This window comes from Corvus moneduloides, chromosome 1, assembly GCF_009650955.1.
Source record: "Corvus moneduloides isolate bCorMon1 chromosome 1, bCorMon1.pri, whole genome shotgun sequence".
Lineage (NCBI taxonomy): Eukaryota > Metazoa > Chordata > Aves > Passeriformes > Corvidae > Corvus > Corvus moneduloides.
In genome coordinates, this window is record NC_045476.1 from 68740555 (window position 1) to 68760546 (window position 19992).

Genomic DNA, 19992 nt, shown 5'->3' on the forward strand with positions numbered 1-19992 from the left:
TACAGCCCTGCCAAGCTGGAAGCTATAGACAAGGTCAGTGTCTAGGACTCTCTTGTATTAAATGAGCAAGTAAGCTTATATGCATTGCAGATTCCCTGCCCATGAGATCTCTTGTCTGAAGCAATCTGCTGAGAGGTGATAGGGTTGAAGTGTAGGCTAGACAACATGCATATGGCAGAGGGTTTGTAATATTCTAAATAGCATCCACTGTGTTTTCCTGGGTCAACATACAAAGGGTGTTGGTAAATCAATAGTTTAATCCAAGTGTGACAAGACAATTTATCAAACCTCTTAAAAAATTGCTTCTCTGTGAGACAAAGCAGCGTTGCTGGCAGAAGCTGTTTTACAGCACATGGCATAACGCAGTTATAGCCAGTGAGAGGTGCCTGCAACCTCGCCTTTCTGTGCTGAGAGGAAGACGAGCTGGGCCACCCTACTGTTTGTGCTTGGGAAACACTATTAAGCACACAGTGACATCTTGCATTATAATATTATAACACAGAAGGGGTGGAAACAATGGCTGTGTGTTCAGCCTTAATTACATGGGGAATTTGTTGTGCTTTTGGTTGAAGAACAGGAGCAATTGCTCCCTGGGCGTTATAAAGACACAACTCACAGATCTGAAAGACTTCATCTCTTTCAAAGGCATGGTAGGGATGCTGCTGCAAGAAAAGGGAAAGGTGTCACTGTGTTACTGTGACACCTACATCAGGGAATAAAAGAATGGGGCACTTGCATTTTGCCATTTGATAACTTTGTGTGAACCAAGAGCAGCATTCACAAGGCCTGGGTTCCTCCAGTTCAGTCCTGAGCTCTGTATTCAGACATTAAATTCCCTCAGCTTCTGAAATCAAAGGGAACAATAGGTACATGCACAAATCAGCAAATGTGTGTGATCACAAGTGTAAGGCCCACAGGTTTGAAAGATCCAGGCTGAGACTTTGCAGGCATACATCTCCATATATCAAATAGAGGTGCCCTTCTAAATTCACAGATTCAAAACTGTGCTCAGAGCCCCCATCAGGATACATATATTAAACGCAAAAATTCTTTGACCTAAGGTCTGAATAAAGCAAACTAAATTAAAGCCAAAGGAAAAGAACAGTAGGGGAAAAAAATCCCCTATCCCTTTCAAAAATACGTATAGCCAGGTAGAAGTCAAAGCTTTTATTCTGAAAAAGCCTATGTATTATTTTTAAAGAATTCTTGAAAACAGTTTTGTGTGTATCAAAAAGGGGTTATACCTTGTGCTCATACAGAATATTCTTTTTATAAAACAGCTGTTATAAACATAGAACACCAAGAAAAGTTTTTTGTGAGACCATTAGAGCCTAACACCTACTTTAAACCCACGTATAATTGCTCACAGGATAAGAGCCTCTATTCATATTACTCAAATACCTTGCCTCAGCTGGAGACAGTTGAAAAGAGTACGGTGTGCAACAAGACTGAGTGAATGAGCTCTAACCTTTCCTCACTAAAGCAAAGCAAAAGATACCAGGCTTGTTTTACTGTGTGGATAATGAACACAGTTCAAACTCTCATTCAGTTACCTTCCTCATAGTCCAGGCTATGTGTCATTGTGCAAAAGCTGGGTTCTTTATTATTTTTAGAGGGGTTTTTTTCACTTTTTTCCTCAGAGAGAATTATGGATGAGAAGGCAGGAATTCCATGTAGGAGAATGCCTTGTTCTTGGCTCCTCCTGGTTCAGCTTTTTAGCAGCACAAAGCTATAGCTATTTCAGCATCCTTTACTGGGACCAGCTGGTGTTAACACACTTTCTCAGAACACACTCCACTTAAATATCTGTGTCTATGCTGTGGGACAGGTATGCCCCACCATGTTCCCCAGAAGAGGTCACTGACCTTTTGGAGGGTATTGCACTTTTTTCCCTGCTTATGCCCTGAATTTCCTTCCAACAGAAGGTGGGCTGTGTGAATGGAGGCTGAGCATCACAGTGCTGAGAGCATCCCTGCAAACACTGCAGAGCACGAGTACCTGAAGGAGAGATGCAGTTGCTCTTTACCACGGTTACTATCTAAAATTTTCTAGCTGGTTAAACCCTAACAGGACAGTACATAAAAGTTCATAATGATGAGGCAATACAGAGTGATTAGGGGAAAAAAGCCATGATGCAAAAAGAAAATACTTTGCCTTAATTTTTTCACTGGAACTGAAACACCCTGTGTAGTCAGTTGTGATCAGTGTGATTCTATACAGCTCAGGGAAATGGAAGCAGAATCTTAGTCTTGGTGAAAAGCTTATTAAGAGCTTTAAAAATAGATGTTTCTTGATGCATGTAAAGTTTTTCCTCTTCCTTTTAGCTCAGACTTGCAAGGAAGTAGCCTCCTATTTATTTCGCTGGCTGCATCTGCTGGATCAAATTCTAGCTGGAAATAAACTTCTTTTCCCCATTGTTTCCTAAACTGCACAATTCAGCTTGGAGCAGGGGTCAGCTGTTGATCACTTTCATGCTTTTACATATTTCCTCTAGAAAAATAATCCAGTATTCATGGATATTCACACAGCACTGTGGAATAGCATGCAGGAATTTTACTTTTCCAAAATCTAGAGGACAAATGTATTCAGTAGTTTATTTTGTACATGTTTCATATGTTGTATATACACCACATTAAAAAAACATTCCCAACATCCTTCCCTCAGAGATGTTTCCATTAGGAAAAATCTTTATAGGTAATTTCTGATTGTTTCTTAGTGAACCTAAATATTTAAGGTTGGCTATACTGCATTTAGCATTTGTTGTCTTTGGGGAAGTGAAGAAAGAACTCAAATTGAAAGCACCAAGAAATGGAAATGCATACTTTTTGTAATTCCTAGTGCATTCAAATATCATGGAGCAAGTGTTTGAATAGGCAGGTACCAGATTCTCATCCCCATGGTGAAAATGGAAACAAAAAAATAGGTAGGTGAAAAACAGAAAAAATAAATGGAAAGATGGCATGAGCGGATGAAAGATAGATGGGGAGAGAAGGAAAAATTGTGACAACAAGGGAACATCCTGTGAAGTGACATGTAGAATTTTACATACAGGCCTCGGAGACGAGCAAGTCCCAAGATGGTTCCTGGGATACAATTCTTCTCCACCTCCCTGCTACCACAGTCACCTGACAACGAGGTAAGTGGAAGAGTCGATACCTGTCATTTTTATTTAGTAGTTTTCCAACTCAGTTTGTATGCAGCTGCATCAAAGAACAAAGCCTCTGTGAAGGACATCACTGCAGAAGGGCAGACAGGACTTTTTGAGGACCTAATTTAATTTACTTTAATTCTCCATTTTTTGGCAATATCTTCCACCACCTGAGTAGGGTTTCCTAAGATGCCTGAAAGTTTTACATACAGCTCCTAAAGCTACTGAATAGCTAATGGAAACAGCCCCAGTCACATAAAGAGACCTTACTCTTGACTAGGAGGTTGTTGGGGAGGAAGCCACCAAGGTAAACCATTCTGTTATTTCACCCTGAGCAACCTGATCTAGTGGGGGTCATCCCATCGCAGGGGGGTTGGATCTTTAAGGTCCATTTCAACCCAAACCATAATATGATGCTTCTGTGATGACTCCTAAGAGAAAGAGCTGCACTTTCAGAATGGTAGAAAAAGTGCAAAGCTCCACCAGTGTTGACACTTTCAAGAGTGTGTGAAACAGCAGAGAGGAGAATGGGAGACAGAAAAAATACTGATCTGTTTCTCTCTAATAGCTATGGAGCAGTAGCTCTTTGTTTTAAGGAATAAAATAATTCCTGAGAGTGTTCTTCCCCTCATAAGGTTGCAGTAACCATAAGTGGAAATTCACTGATTTTTTCACTGAGTTTGTTAAGCAATACAGACTTTTTCCTTTCCCTGAGTCCTAAATAGGATGCATAATTTCAGCTCCCATGCCTTCCAGCTCTAGAAGCAGTTATTCTAATCATGGGATGTGCTAGAAGCCAAGGTCATCAACTGTGAAAGCCTGTGTCTTTGCACTTCCTCACGTGTGTCCCTCCAGCTCCTGCAGCTTCCTTTCCTGGCAGCAGCTGCTCCTGCTCTTCATGCTGCTTTTAAAAGCAGTAAGGAATAGGAAAGTAAGGATAACACGAGTGAACAGCAGCAGCACAATCTTGCAAATGAGCCATCACAACATGTCCAGCTATCATGTTCGGTGTAGCTCCATGTTTGATACACATCTAACGAACTGGTCAAAACCTAAAATACCTAGGAACTCCTATTCCTATGTCAACTCCACTTGAAATGAGCAAAAGTTATTGGAGGGATGCACACAGAGGTAAACAGATGGAACGTGGTCCTGTACATTCTGTATATGTATGTACAAACATGCATAACCCAGTGTTATTGTGGAGATGTTGAAAGGTACTGCCTTGGTTTAACAAGTTCAGCTGTGCAGCCCCAAGTCCGGCTCTCCACACACTTCAGTGTGACAGCTTGATCGATGCCAACATTTCCTTTAAAGGCATCTCAGCATCCTGTGCAGTTCTTGTCTTCGTAGCTCACCCCAGGAAAGGGAGCACAAGACATGGCAGGTTTTTCTCCAGTAACATACAGCTTCCCCACCCCCCAAATTAATCTCATCCCAGGCTCTCCAAACGGATTGAGGGCAATCTGAAGTGGTGCTGACCTGAAATCTGCAATTTCTGCCAGTAACAATTTGCTCCCCTCTGCTAGTTCCAGTTTGTGCTTCACCTCTGAGGAGGGGGAGGTGTTAGAGATCAGGCTGCTGAATACGATGGGATCTAACTCTGGATTTTTTTCAGCGCAAATAGTGTAGTCTGTGGGACTTCCAGTTACTCTACAAAAACTCCTCAAGTCTTTCAAAGAAATGCTCCTGTAAAGATACAGTTTTGCTTAGGCTGTGCAGTACATAATACGCACACAAGAATGAGTGGGGAGAAAAGACTATCTCCATGAGAGTTAAAGCTGCGCTGCCAAGTTCCTTAAAGTTATGGCTTAACATCCTGAAGAGTATCAAGATGGTGGCTTGGTAACACTTAGGATAAAACTTAGGACCTATACCATTCATTCTCCAGCACTTCCAGCTTAAACCAGATTGCCTTTTAGTGGCACATTTCCTCCCAAGAGCCCATGTCTCCAGGGAAGCCCTTCAGCCTTGTGAGAACTCTAGCCCAAAAAGGGAACTAGTCCCTTGTAGGAAAAGTGGGAGCATAAATCTCCCCATCTTCAGCTTCACCATACCATGACCAGAAAACATGTTTTCTGGTGACCCGGTGTGGTTTGGTTCTGTTTAATTTATCTCTCAGCTTGTTTCAAGGTTTCATGATGATATAAAAAATGCCCCAAAAGCACTTTTCTGAGAAAATTCTTTTGGACTTTTAATTCCAAAAAACCACTCAATTTCTTCCCGCCCCCCCCCGCCCCCCCCCCTCAATTTTCAAGAATCACAAATACTAATATCAGATTTTTTTTGTGTGTGTGTGGGTTATAAATTCCTGGATTTTTCCTGTGACTCTAGTACCTGTAATATTTTCTTGCTATCTTCCCATCTAATTGCCTTTCTGTAATTAAATATAACATTTTTCCCACGTGAATTATCACTAAGACCTAATCCCAGATCCCCAAATCCCATAGTAAAGATCTGTTCTCTACAAGCCGACACAACAGTAGTCAATTCATTGAGCACAGACAAACACATCTTTTCCATGAAGGCATTTAGCATCTTGGCTGAAATTGTCTCACTAGCAATTTCAGCTAATAAGAAAATGAAGTTAGCACAAAGCTGCTGAAAATAAATTCTGCGGAAGACATCCCTCTGCTTTAATAGAGATTGAATGCAGTCCATTTCTCTTTCCCTGTGCCCCAAACAACACATCAAAACAACGTTTACCAAGTGAGCTACATTTCACAACACCCTTGCATCATAGGTGGACTTGGCAGCATAAATGCACTAGAGAGGGGAAAGTTGGTTGTTTGGGGCTTGGGGTTTTTTCTTTTCTGTCCAGAATATTTTGTCCCAGAACTTTAGGACTGATTGCCCAAGATAACTCCATTATCTCACTTGGGTCTCCAGTGGCTGTTAACCCTCTACATTGCCTAAGTGCCAACACCTGCCCCTTGAATTCAGGTTGCAGAAGTGCTGGAAAGCACTGCTGTTAATTCCTGGCATATCCCACCTAATTTAGACTCAAACACCATGAAATAACACGTGGGAGAGAGGGAGACAGGTGCTTTTAAAAACAGGTATTCCAAGTTCTGTTTAACCAAGCTAGGGGGAAAGAGCTGGAGATATCCCTTGGAGCGGGTCATCTATTTATCTATTTGGTGATTTTCCCCCATTTTTCAGTTTGCTTAATGGTTTCAAAGCTACTATTTTCTCAAGTGACGTGGTGGTTAAATAGTATATAGAAAATGTTATTTAACTTGAAATTTTCTCTTCATATGGTGTGGCCTCCATAATGTGGGTCTTTCTAAGTTCCTCCTGTGCTCTTTGGTAGGAGTAACTGCAGGCCAGCTATCAGCATGTTTGGTGTGGCTCATGGGGATACATCTCAGAAAATTTGGCCCATAAAAATCCTCCTCAGATTTCTCAACTTCTCTGCCCAAGAATATTAGAAATGTGACACTTGAAATTCATTTTCCCAAAACATTTGGTCTAGTCAAGCGCCTTCACACAATGTATATGGCAGGCAGATGCAACGGGGACACAAACATGGCTGAGACAAATGCTTACCCATTCGGCAGAGGATGTGTGGATTTTTTTCTTGTTTACTGCTGCTAGACAATTCCATATACTGCTGGTAATGACTGTATCTGGTTTTTTTTTTCTGTGTGCTTACACCTTACCCTGTAGCTTTGTTCATGGAAATAAAAATAATCTGAACAGCTTGGAAAACTTCCTTTGCTTTAACTTGAAAAGGCTGAATTCAGTTCCCAAGGACCTCAGTGGGAGCTGGATTAACCTCTGTGGCAAAATCCTTAACCTCTAACCATGCTGCTGCTGCAGCAGGTGCCAAATTTCCTTTTATCGATTGGTTAATTTATCCTTTTGTGATTGCAATGTACCAAAAAGTCCTACATTTCTTCCCATGTGTAGGGTTTTATTGAGCTTCTGCAACTGAAGAGACCCAGAGCTTCTGCTCTTTCTACAGACTCTAGCCATTTCAGAGCCCCAAAGCTTCAGCCTCCCCAGGAGGCTGCACCAAAGAGTTCTTCTTGGCTGCACCAAGGAGATTTGCAGTATTTCTCACTCATTTTTTTGTATACTCCATCTCCAGAGTATGTTTATTCTTCCTTGTAACTATCTTACCTATCCAAATCATACCTCTGGTAGAACTGCAAACAAGGACAGGCATGTCCTCTTACAGTCCAAGGGGGAAGAGGAGGGACAGGGATTTTACAGGTAAGGTTTTTGTTTGAAATCTAAAAAATAAATGGTGTGTTTACCTTAGCTAGCATCCATTTACCGTTTGATAAATAGGTACAGTTATCCCCAGGACATCAAGTTAGTAGACATAGCTTAAAGAAATAGTAGACATAGCTAAAAAGAAATAGAAATACAGCATTTCTTCCTTCTTAAGGAGCTTTGCCAGTCTTTGTTTTCCTGTGTTCCTTTGTTTCTCTTCAAACCCATTAGTTTAATATCTTTGAAGATCTTTTTAAAAACAGTCTTCTATTTCAAAAAACCATGTCAAATGGAGGAGGTAAAGCAACAGGGCTCCCCAGAAATAGAGCACTGTTTCTACAGAAATAACTCTGATTGATGAATTCTACATAAATCAGCAAATAAAAAGCCTGTAAGATAATTAGAATGCCAAGGGATGGCAGCTCATCTGCTGAATTTAATAATTACATTTAAGGGCCCCAGTGTTCATTGGAAAGATAATCTTCACATGCTACATGGTGGTGTTCCACAAGACATCCAAGTCAAATTTGCTTGTGCTTGTTATTCTTTTCAGAACATGTTGGTTAATTTAACTCTTGTTTGATATGTGCTGAAGCACCTGAAGTGCCTTCAGGCACTCCAAAGATTTCTACCGTCTGATAATAAGACATGAGAGAAAGCATAATGATATTTACAAATTGTGAAAGATAGAGGTGTCTAGTCACACCCAGACTTTGTTAATGAATGGATTTTGGTATGGTTACTCTGGATTTATGCCTTTATAGGTTAAAAAAGAAAACCATAACTTTAGGACAAACTTGCCATATGGCAAAGTTGGCAAAGCAATATTGCCAAAAATGGCAATATTGCTTTGAGCAGAGCAGTTAGAATCTGTATTTTGGGCTTGCTCTGTTTAACAATACCTTTAATGAACATCATTTAACCACAGGCAGCTGTGGATCTAGTCTTATAAACCATGCCAAAATAATTAAAAGAAACAAGAAAAATGCACATGTTCCCAAGTTTTGTAATTTTCCCACCACTGGAGAAAGGATTTTTAAAACAAGCCCTCCATAATCTTTTGAATGTTCAAATACAGGGCTGAAACAGAAGCAGTAAGCAGTCACCATGCCTCAAAATAAAGTGAAAATTTTCCATTCAAATCGGAAGAAAAAAAAACAAATAGCAAAGGCAATTTCCTTCTCTGTTTCTGTAAATTAATTTCAGAGATGAGCACAAACCATAAAACTCGGATTCAGACATAAACCTGGGAGCTTGTGGCTTGAAATGGAGCTGGGTAATGTATTCAGACCACCTCAGTTGCTGGCAAAAAGGTAATAACTGGTTAGTTAACAAAGTCCCCTATCTCACAGTATATTTCCTGATACACTACATCATCTTATATCCTGTGTTGATGATCTAACATCTTAGGACCCTGTGACAGGTGTATATATATATATATATTTTTTTTTTTTTTTAATAAACAAGTACATAGCTGGGATAAAAATTTTCACTAAAAAATTTGAGCCTCATTTATGGAATCTCCTACAAATCCATCTCACTTAGTGAAAGACAAATTTTACTTAAAAATCCAGCAAGAAAGGATATACAGCAACTCACCTAAAATATGACCCAAAACCCAGCCTTTATGTTCATCAGTTCCCAACAATCCAGTTTAGTCTGGGACTAAAAACAGAAGTAGACAAATATATAAATACATGAGCTTTTACAGAACGTATACATAATGGACAAAAAGGACAACATGAAATGGATATAGTAATATTTTTCACTGTAGGAAAAAGGAGTTTTTTTAAGACTATCATTCAGCTAATGTAATGTGTTGCCAGTATTTGTTATTTGATACCAAGGAAATAAAAAGACTCAATAAAGCAACTTGGATGATGACAAGTAAAAGGGAGCTAGGTCCTAGACACCCATATTGCCTCCTAAATCATAACAGTTCCTACATTGTTTAAAATATAAATCACACAAAGTGGTCAAATCCAGCTTTAATTCTCAGTCTAATGATTACATTGGTCGATTTCCAAGACCACAGCTAAAGGCCATGAGAACTTTCTAAATATTTTCCCAGCCATATACATATTGTCCCAAGCATTAGGGGGAAAAAAAGGCAAGTAACCAAGAAAGAAAAAGAGCAGAAACCGTACAGAAAGCACAGTTGTGAAATAAAACATTCAGCAGGGAGGTACTGCTCTGCAAGTGAGCTTTGAAATTACCAGGAGACATGAAGATTTTGATTCAGCACCCCACTGAATTTTCATGATCATTTTGGAAGGTGGAAGGGACCCCCATACAATACCTTTGATGTCTTTACTATGGGTTTGAGGAGTTTCAGGTTTCTTTCTTGCTTTTTTTTTTTTCCTCTTTTTCTTGTGTGAAACAGATTGTTCATAGAAAATTATTTCAAGAGCTTTCCCTTCACTTTCCTGTGCAGAGCTACAACAGAGTGCTATTAGCATCTGGTTCTGCATATGCCTAGAAGCTCATTCATTTCAAGCCACTTTCAGAATCAGGGCCTTGACATGTGATAATTCCCTAAAAATTCTGATATGTATGGAGTTTTTTTCTTAAAATGTACTTGAAATCTCAAAATACTCCAAATTCCCTGCAAGTCTCCTCTCAGGAGACTAACCTTCTGGGCAATCATTTCTCATAGTGTTCCAATAAAGAAGCAGCCTGACAAATACTTAGTATGATGAAAAAAAATTGAAAGACATCAAAATAAAAATATGAATACAAATTTACAATCTGTATTAGTCATAATTAACCAGTCAAGAGAAATAGCAGTGTATAAGGATCTGCTATGTACAAAGTACTGAATATTTTAGCAATTCTTTAGAAAGGTACTGAACTTTCCTTGCAATTAATTATTCATCCATGAAACTTTCCTTATTTCCTCCTCAAATTACTGCAGAACTTTCTTCTCCTCAGTGAGATCAGGAGTGTAATCACATGCATGTATACAGTACACAGACAAAAACACATACCCATAAAAAAAAAACCTCATCAGATACCACCCCCAACTTTCCCCAGTTGTACATTTGATGCTTGCTGGTGCCATTAAGCAAACACAAAACAACAGCAAGCGCATTCTGTTGAAATGTTTAGCTAAATGGAACCAAAACAGTCACAGTTCACAATTTCATAAATACATTAATTAGAAGTGTCTCCAAATAGCATGTGATTTTGAATTATTAACATAAAACACTGCATTATAAATGACTGCAAATTGCATTCCTTAGTGCTCTCCATGCTTAATTTATTATGCCGTAGGAAAATTTGCAAATTACTTCACTGTTTTATATTTAATGGATAGTTTTATATGTATATTGTTTCATTAAGATAAAATTAAACCACTGTGTACGTATTATATGCCTTTCCAGTGACATAAATGTCACTAGAGACCCTCCAACTTTGTCAGAAGGGGAGCGTGCTTTGTGTCATCTCCTGGATGTAACAAAGCAGTGAAGAGAAATTTTGAGTTTCTGCCCTTTCCGTGCCCATCCATAATCCCTTCTTCTAGACAGCCCATTTCTGAAGTTTGCAGATGGCACTGCTGAAAAGTTTCCTGCATTTTGAAAGTATGGAGGGGGATGGGGAGAAGCCAGGGCTGCTCCGTGGTTTGAAAGCAAAGGATTTTTTCCAGCAGTGACCTCTGCTGCTAGGACAATGCAGGTGCCATGCCACCTGTGCTTTGTGAGTGAAAATGGAGGTGGCAAGTCAGGTGGGCCTACTGCCCTGAACCCCACAAGCACAGACACCTCTGGAAAACCACCTCAGTCTCCCAGGAAGAGGAAAAAATGGCTGGCATGGGCTGGCCTGCTACACTGCCAAGGTTTTTACTGTCATATCTTCCTGCAGTAGGGAAAGGATGGAAATAAAACATATTAGGAAATCCTGATTAGGCTAGGTGGGGATATGTGCCTGGAGAAACACTGAGGAGGGAAGGTGAAGGACACCGTATATGAAAGGAAAATTCATTAAATATGTAAATACAAAGACATCCATCTTTGACAACTTCTTTGCATGCTGTCTGTTCTTAGCCATTTGTCTTCCCTATTTGTAAATTCCTCAGAAGAGGAACTGCCTCTAACCGTGTGCTTGTTGAGTGCCTGTTAAAATGGGGACTCAACTTCCCTGAACACCTGAAATGCAAATAGACTATAAATAATAGATACTATTTATGATACATAAATCAATAACATTGGGCCATGAAGAGGCATCCTAGATATGTTTAAAAAGGCTGTCCAATTCCCTGTTTTCTGAGATCTAATAACATTCCTTTGGTGGATGTGATAGATATTTCTTTGAACTCACTTTCAGGCCTTTTTTAAAAGACAGCAAAGTTCATGGTTACCTGACTGCATGGATTCCATGGAGTTTCCAGAGGTGCTTTTGTTTAATAAAAATATAGCACAATAAAATATTGCAGTATATGTAGGAAGTGGGGAGATGGCTGGTTTGGGAAAGCTATAAATTCTGCTGTAAGTTGAAATTGTATTAATGAAATTGAAGCTACAAGAAGATGCATGCAAGAGAGAGACAACCCTCTGAGCTATTCTTTTCAAGTAATGAAGATGAGACTCTGTCAGAGATTGAGGTGTCAAAACTGGAAGTGCTGGAACAAATTCACAAATTAAAGAGCAACAAGTCACCATGACCAGATGGCATACATCTGAGAGCTCTGAAGGAACTTAAGAATTAAGTGGTTGAGCTGCTAACAGAAAAATATGCAGCCTTTCATTAAACTGCTACCGTGCCAGAGGACAGGAGGTAACAAATACCTCGTCTCACAAAATCGGGAAGGTGTGTTCCTGCAAGCTTGATTAAAGCTGCAGATTGCTTTTCTTTTTTAATCATCCTGGCTGCAGAGTGAAGTTGGGCACATCCAGCAAAAAGAGCTGCCCTCAGCTGACGGGAGCCCCTGGTGAAAGCCAGCACAAGCATTTTGCTGACTCAGCATACAGTGCTGACCATTAACCTGGCTGTGGCTGGGGGGCCTTGCGAGGACTGCCTTCAGTGATAATTAAAAACCAACTGCCCTAATTACCCCCTGCCTTCTAAAACAGCATTTAGATTCCACGAGTCCCTCTCCCTGGCAGTATTTTCAGGATAGCTTAACTCTTTCCTGGGCACATTTATGAATGTGATGAGAGGACAAAGCTACCACCCTTCCAACCCAGGAATATCCTTCTGGTTTTATCTTCCACTTCCATTTCCTTATGATCCAGATAAAAAGCTCTTTGGGGTAGCATTCAGAGGAGAAAGCACAGAGAGGAAAAATAATAGTTCACGATCTACCTGTGCAGCATGTACCACGTGCTTGCATCGTTGTGTAGATTTTAAGGTGGGTGTTTGATGACCTAGAGCTGCAGAGCACAGCTGCTGTGCTGCTCCTTGGTGTGCATGCCAGCACAGAGCCCAGCTGATGCACAGGAGGCCGTGCAAACGTGGCCCCACAGCCTCAGGTACACCCCACGTGCACAGGTCATCAGTGCAGGACATCAGCAGAGCACCTCTGCCTTTTCCTGCCAGGTATGCATGCAGATGGATCTCGCCTCCCCAAAGGCAAGGCTGGGGGGTGCAGAGATCTCTGATTGCATCTTCTGGGTGTTACAGAACAGAGAGTTTTTGCATTATTATGCTCACATCAGATTGACTACAGTATATCTTCCTGCTAGGTGCTTAGCCTGTGACAGACAATATCAAGATTTAGGAAAGTCATCTATACCAGTGAAGGTCTCAACTAGTCACTGGTACCGTTAAAAATATGTTTCTCTTCCAGAGGGAATACACTTGACCTTCATGTCCAGCCACTTTTTGTGTTCTTACGGTTAATGAAGGCCCTTGGGAAACATGTTATCACTTTGAAGATTACAAATAGATTTCAAACTATCAAAACAGGAGCTGTGGGAGAGCAGCTTAGCCATCCCCAAAAACACCTGTTGAGATTAAAAAGAAAAAAAAAAAAAACAAAAACGGAAAAAAGATGGGGTTCTTCTTCCACAGCAGAACCCACACCTTGTAAAAGCTTTCATGTGTGACAACTAGAGACTCTCCTACCATTTAAAAATATTCCGAATTGGAGGACTGTTATCTAGGATGCACAGAAAAAGTGGGGTGGGGGGAATATCTGCTTGAGAATAACCAGACACTTGGTGCTTCAAACACATATTTCCAACCTCTAAGAGTGAGACTTACATCGCTACTTCTAGTGAACACCCCAAGCTATTATTCAGGGTGAAAGAAGCTCTTTTTCCAGTTTGGATAAGAAGTTGAAAATAAAACATACACACATGCAGGAGGTTTAAGTTTTTAAAAGTATATTTTCCCACAAATTAAACACTATGTAAGAGAAAACTTCTGGCCATGAGCACTCTTGCTTGTTTAGGGGCATCCTGAAACCATTTCTCTTGCAGCGGAGGACAGATGTAAAGCAGATGTTGAGAACCCCTGATCCAGATGCATGGGCTGGGGGCCAGCTCTTACCTTGCCAGTAATGTTCAGTCTGGCAGTCAGACTGGAGGGTCCAGTGCTTGAGGACTCCTTGCTGAATGCAGGAGCTTGAAGTGTGGGGGGTTTTTCCTCAGAACTGGGCTGTCTAGAGAGCAAACCCTTATCTTCTACAGATGCAACAGAGAAGTGTTGGTTACATCAACTGTACACTGTAAGAACTTTGGGATTATGATGCTTTTTAACCCTGCATCATTCCTATCTAGAGTTGATGCGTTAGCACAAAGAAGGAGGAGGACTGCTGCTGTCTTCTGACGACAGCTGACAAACCTGCTCTCTTCTTCCCATGCATATATACTCGTATTTGAAAGGAAAACATGGACATTTCTTCAGGAAAAAAAAAATTAACAACGAGCGGTTTAAACTTTGGCTTAATTTCTTGGTATTCTTAAAATACACCTCTGTGAGTGAGCAGCAGGGCATGAGAAGGAGTCCAAATCCCACTAGTAGCAGGTTGGGTGGGCTGGAGAAGACCATCATCTTTCATATTTTCTCCCTCTGGTGGATCTGCTGGAGTAGATGGCCTACTTTTCCTGATATCTCAAAAGTCTTTATTTTTCTTTCACTATTAGCAAGGGGCCATTTCTCCCTCATCTTTACCCCAGTTTCCACTCTCAGAAAGGTAAGTTTAAACAGATACATCAAAGTTCTCTGCATGGTCAAAGCCACTCAGTCTTCTCCCAGAATGGACAATCACAGTTTTTAGGTCATGATGGAAAGTCCCATCATGAGCAACTTTTTTATTTTCAGAATCTGTTGGAGGAACCACAAACAGATGTTCTTGCAGAAATGTGGAAAACAGGATATGTGTGGGAGTCCTTGCTGGGACAAATGGTGGCAGTCCTGTGGATTCAGTAGTGTCCATAGGCCTTACACTCAGCAGAAACCAATGGCTTAAAAATATCTAACCCTCCCAACATATTCCCTGTGCATTCCTTTCATGGCAGTCACTTCCTTATCCTAAATCGGGCAATAAATATGGACAAATTCACAACTTGCTTTAGTGACTTTTAACCTAGAAAGCTGCTTTTATGTTTTATCACAAATGAATTCCACGCATGATTATGAAAACCCAAGTTTTCCCATGCTTGAGTCAAATCAAGGCCTATGCCAACATTTTTGCAGTCCCTAGGCTGGTGTACTGCAGCTTATTCTCCATGAAGCCATCACTGGAAAACTCCATTTGGTTCAGAAAATAGATGCCCTCTAAATATTCTGCAGTGGTCACTGTCTGCTTTCAAACAAACGTGTGGTGCTGACCAAGACTGGCAGATCCCTCCATGTCAGACTCACTTCACAAAGAGACAGACATTTTCTTTATGTCCCATTGCAGCCACTGAGCTCTCTGGGCTTCCTGCAGACCTTGATGCTTTCCCAGCGGACAGTCCCAGCTAGTTGCGATCTCTCTGGCTGCATCTGCTGGATGTTTCATAGTCACTTCAGTCTCTACACTCTTTTGGAACCACCAGAAGCTCAATTTGATAAGCTGGACTGAAAAACACAACTGTTTTTCAAGTCTCTAATTGGCTTTTGACAAAATTTACCTCAGGCTCTATTTTTTATGTCATCTTTACTGTTAGCATTATTTTCTTCTGGTTGAAATGATAGGCAGGCAGGCAAGTGTCACAAATGTATGAAACTCTCAGAAAGCAGACAGATACTCAATGAAACTGAAATTATTTCTTTTGTGCAGCTAAACCAGACCCAAATAACAAAATCAAGTTGACCTTGAGTGAAAACCAAGCATGGTTTCTTGGCTCACAAGCTCAAGCAGCTTCAGGACTTTCATCTTTCCCTAACAGAGTTTGAACACAGAGACTGGTGAATGCAGAGTGTGGCCCCAAGCAGGCAGTATGGAAGCGGGTTTAGGAAAGCCAATGTAATCTGTGTGTTCTTACCACTGGGACAGCTCCTGCCTGCTGGAGTTAATGGAGGCAGCAGCTCTGGTATGGTGCCAGGCTTCTCCCCAACTCCCTATCCTCAATCCAGCCAAAACTGTTCATCTGGAAATTTGGAGGTATGATGAGATCAGCCTAAAGCACTTCTCCAGCCAGTGCAAGAGAATTCCACAGCGGATGGACCAGCTTGCTTCTGTTTGACGTAGCGCAGCACTTAGGGTAAGGTCATTAACTTTTCCAGGATGTAATTTCTTTCATTTTGTGGAAGTCTCAAGTCCCTGAGCTTTGCTCAAGACCCAGAATCTAATGTCTTTTTCTGTTTTCTCCCTGACAAGTCTCAGAGATATTAAAAATCAAAAGAAGACTCTAAGGAGCAAATAAAGTCTCTCTTTAAAGTACTGTTCCACTTTTGTGTTAACTCACAGAAGCTTTTTGCTCTCTCTGCCTGGCCCCACTCAGATCTTGCATAAAAGGGAAAAAATGCACATAAAAGTGCTGTTTTCTTTCCACTTCCCCCTGCGCCTCAAATCATTAGTCTTTCTGCAGTTCTCTTTTATTCCCAGACTGGCTTGTGCCGAATCAGATTATAATACATTAAACCTCCAAAAACACAAAGCTCTCCAAAGTGCTCTTTGGGGTCTCCATACATGTGTTCTCTTGCTCTTTCCTGCAATAATTACTGCCATCCCAGGGTCAGCTCCTGTGTGCAGGTCCCACTCCGACACACAGCCTCGCCTCCCATTGCTGCAAAAGGAATTCAGGATGGGGTTTGCCTGCACGTTGCCTCAGCTTTTGTGCGCAGAAGCGAGGGAAATGCCTTGTCCGCAAGGATGCCCTGCCCTACTTTTCCAGGCTTAGTCCCTTTTTGCAGCTTCTTTGGAGAAATAGGGATGGTGGTATTCCAACCAACTTCTCTGGACACATCCTAATTCCCTCTGCTAAAGGCAGAGCTGTCAAATCACAGTCCTGGCCTGATCAGCATCTACGCCACGGCTCCCCTGACTTCAGTGAGACCATGGCCCTCACACCTGTGGAGTCTTGAGTGATGACAGCCAGCACTGGGAAAAGTTCAACAGCATTTGTGCTTTCAGAAGGAAGCATTGTCCTTAGCCTGGCCTTTACTCTGAGAAGGAAGAAGGCTATATAGGGATATCACTGCTGGATAGAACAGCCTCATCCCAGGGCAGCACAGTGCAAAGAGTTGAATATAAAGCTATTGCCAACCACATCAACATCAGTCAAAAAGCAAACAGAAATCAAAGACAGTGAGGCACTACCCTGAGTCTGATTAGACTCATTAGTCACAGGTTATTGGAGAGCAGTAGCTCTGATATTCCCAAGTAGTACTTCCAGTTCTCCATAGGAGGAACACAAGGAGCTCCAGGAGGGGCTCAAGGGTACAAATAGCCCTCGTCTGTGGTGGCCAGGGCTGCTTTATCATGTGGCTGCTAAAGCTCCTGAGACATCTGCTGCTGCAGAGGAAGTCAAGTGAAAGGAGTGATCCCCAGCATGGGTGAGCTCTGCAGCTGGAAGCACCTGGGGACGACTTCTGCCCATTCAATGTCATTATGGCTCAGACCACAAGAGCATTTATAAACCTAAAGCAAATGAGTCATTGCCAGTTCTGCAGAAAATTTATTACTGGGAAAAATAAAAAGATATCAACCTGAACACCTGACATCCAAAGAAACATCAATGTGCTCTGAAGCCATGTTGTAGCTTTTTTTGGCTTCTGTAGGGGCAGAACAAACCAAAATCCTTGGTATTATCAAAATTGGTATTGTGTTTTTCCATCAGGCCTTACACACAGAATAAATTTGTATGGAAAGGAAAATATTTTTCTTCAAGCCACCACCACAGTCCCCTTCTTTCTTCTGGAAAAGATGACTCTACATTTCTTCTGAGGGTGTAAGGATAGGAACAGTGAACTAATAGGCACATGCTTCCACTACAGCTTTGCTAGAAAACTTGAATTCCCTCATGAAGTGCTACTCTCCTCCCAGTCCTGATTTCTTCCTCTGAAAAGAAGCCTGCTTTCTCATTTTTGTGGTGGTTTAATAATGTGGAAAAATGGGTCCACGATGGAAAGAGGTACGGTAAGGTTCTACTCTTGCCCTAAGCAGGAAATGAGCAGATACCTCCCAAAATGAAAACTTGGTTATCTAGCTTGCTGAAATGCCATGCCAATAAAGAAGCCTTTTTTCTATTTAAAGAAGTAATATAACAAAATGTTGGTTCATTTCATTATAATAGCTAGGAAGGATTTGCTAGTTTCACAGCATAAATTTAGATTAATTTTTTAGATTTGACAACGTTATAAAAATTATATTGATTCTGAAATTATAATTTTAGATTGGTTCTGTCATTTTAGCCTATTAGCAGTCTTTAAATGAAGTGATCCAATGTTACAATCAATCTTATCTTCCATTATGCACTTCCTGGTGCTAAAAAGTGAGATCGATTCTAATTAACTACACTGGTTCAGTCATTTGAGTAGTTTGTTCAGGGGAAAAAAAAAAAGTTACTGCCCTAATATCACTGAACAATTTGTTATACATTTATGTACTGAATTTAGATCCAAAATTAATATCAGTCCTATGGTAAAAACAGTACAGTTACAGCTCTCTAAAATATAGGATGGCAACATTAGTGCTACTGGTTTAGCCAGTGCAGCACATGAAACATTTTCAGGATCCACTTGAGGTTTAAGAAGCAAAGCAGGGTCAGCAAAAAATACTTCCTCTGCAGCAGAGGCTGTAAATCTATATGTACATTCAAAGCGACTTGGAAAATGGCATTTCCAACATGCAGCTGTGGCTAAGAGGCCAGGCTTAAATGCTGCTTAAGAGGCCATGATGGTGAAAATAATGCTATGAAGCAAGTTGATGTGATTGAAATATGAATCAGCTCGAACTCACTTATTATTTCTTCCAGTATTTCCTGACTTCAGCTTGTACTGGGGAGACTTTGACAGCCACCTGTGCCAGTCTCAGACTCCGTAGACCACTAGCCTTCAAATGAGCTCCATAGATGTTGGCATAGGTGCAGGGCTGTGGGGGACCAGTATGCTGTGATCCTACATGAAATGAACCTGAAAGTCTGATGAACTCTTGGAGGAAAAGCAGAAGCCAGAAAGGTAGACTGATTTCAAAACAGACAGCAAAGGCTGACCTCTGGTAAAACTTGAGGGAACATGTACGTCTCTTACAATTTTATTCCTTAGTATGCTTAAATCATTCCCTTAAGTAAAACACTATTACCTCAAGTACAAATCTGTTCATTTTCTCATCTATAATGTTTGTGCCTGGAGTCTCTTCTAACTGGTTCCTTGCTTTTCCCTGCTACAGCTTCAAAGAAAAGCAGCATGTACAGCCTCACCACTAAATCAGCTTGCCTACCAGTCACATTCAGGGCAACTTGGAAATGTTCTGCAATTCAAGGGATGCTATGCTTGCTTTTCCAATCACTGCTACTACATCCTTTTGTGTGGACCAACGTGCTGGGGAATGAGTCAAGAATAAGAAATGTGGGCCTGCCATCCTGCTGCAGGGTATTCCTTGACTTCCCTCCCTTTACAGACCCTCAGGCATGCTTTGTTCCTATGCTCCTAATGGCATCATCTTACTAAGAAGCCAAAAGAACCGTGAAAGGGTGCAGTAACTGTAAAATGTTTCACTTATTCATGGCTTTTTTGTCATTTTTCTTTAAGATCTCAGCCTTGGTCATTCAATGGAAAAAGATCAGAAAATTACTGTGAGCCCCTGTATCTGCCCACTTTGAGAAAAAGCATCTTGGCCAGGGGAAGAGAAGTCCTGCAGAGTTAAAAACCCAAAGTGGATGGCAGGTGGACTAACACTGTACTTCTCTATAGGCCCTCAAGAATTGCTGCCAGTTGTCATAAAGCTTGCCAATAATTCTTAGGAAGGAGAAGTCTCAGAACCCCATTTCTTGATTGGCTCCTTTTATCCCTTCCTTAAACACGTCTCAGTATTGAAGATGTGCTGGCTGAAAAGACTGACTTTGGATTCTGTGGAAAGCCACTGCAGAAACTACTCTGGGTGATGCTGGAAGCCTTTGCATGGGAATATCCTTTTTATGCCGGCGGTTTGTTGCTCAAGTGACAGACAAATGCCTGGCAAGAAAAAGCCTTGATTTCACTGTTCCTGCTATTGCATTTGTATTGCACACCATCATTAATTATTTGCCACTCTG

At 41.0% G+C, this 19992-nt stretch overlaps 1 long non-coding RNA gene across 2 annotated transcripts in view; it reads right to left on the reverse strand.

The window, feature by feature from the left end:
* Positions 1 to 19992, reverse strand: part of LOC116446515 — a 115418-nt gene that overhangs the window by 88021 nt on the left and 7405 nt on the right. For both annotated transcript variants that reach the window (XR_004241257.1, XR_004241258.1), the window contains exon 2: positions 8969 to 9034. This is a non-coding gene — a long non-coding RNA (uncharacterized LOC116446515). The remainder of the gene's footprint in view (positions 1 to 8968; positions 9035 to 19992) is intronic.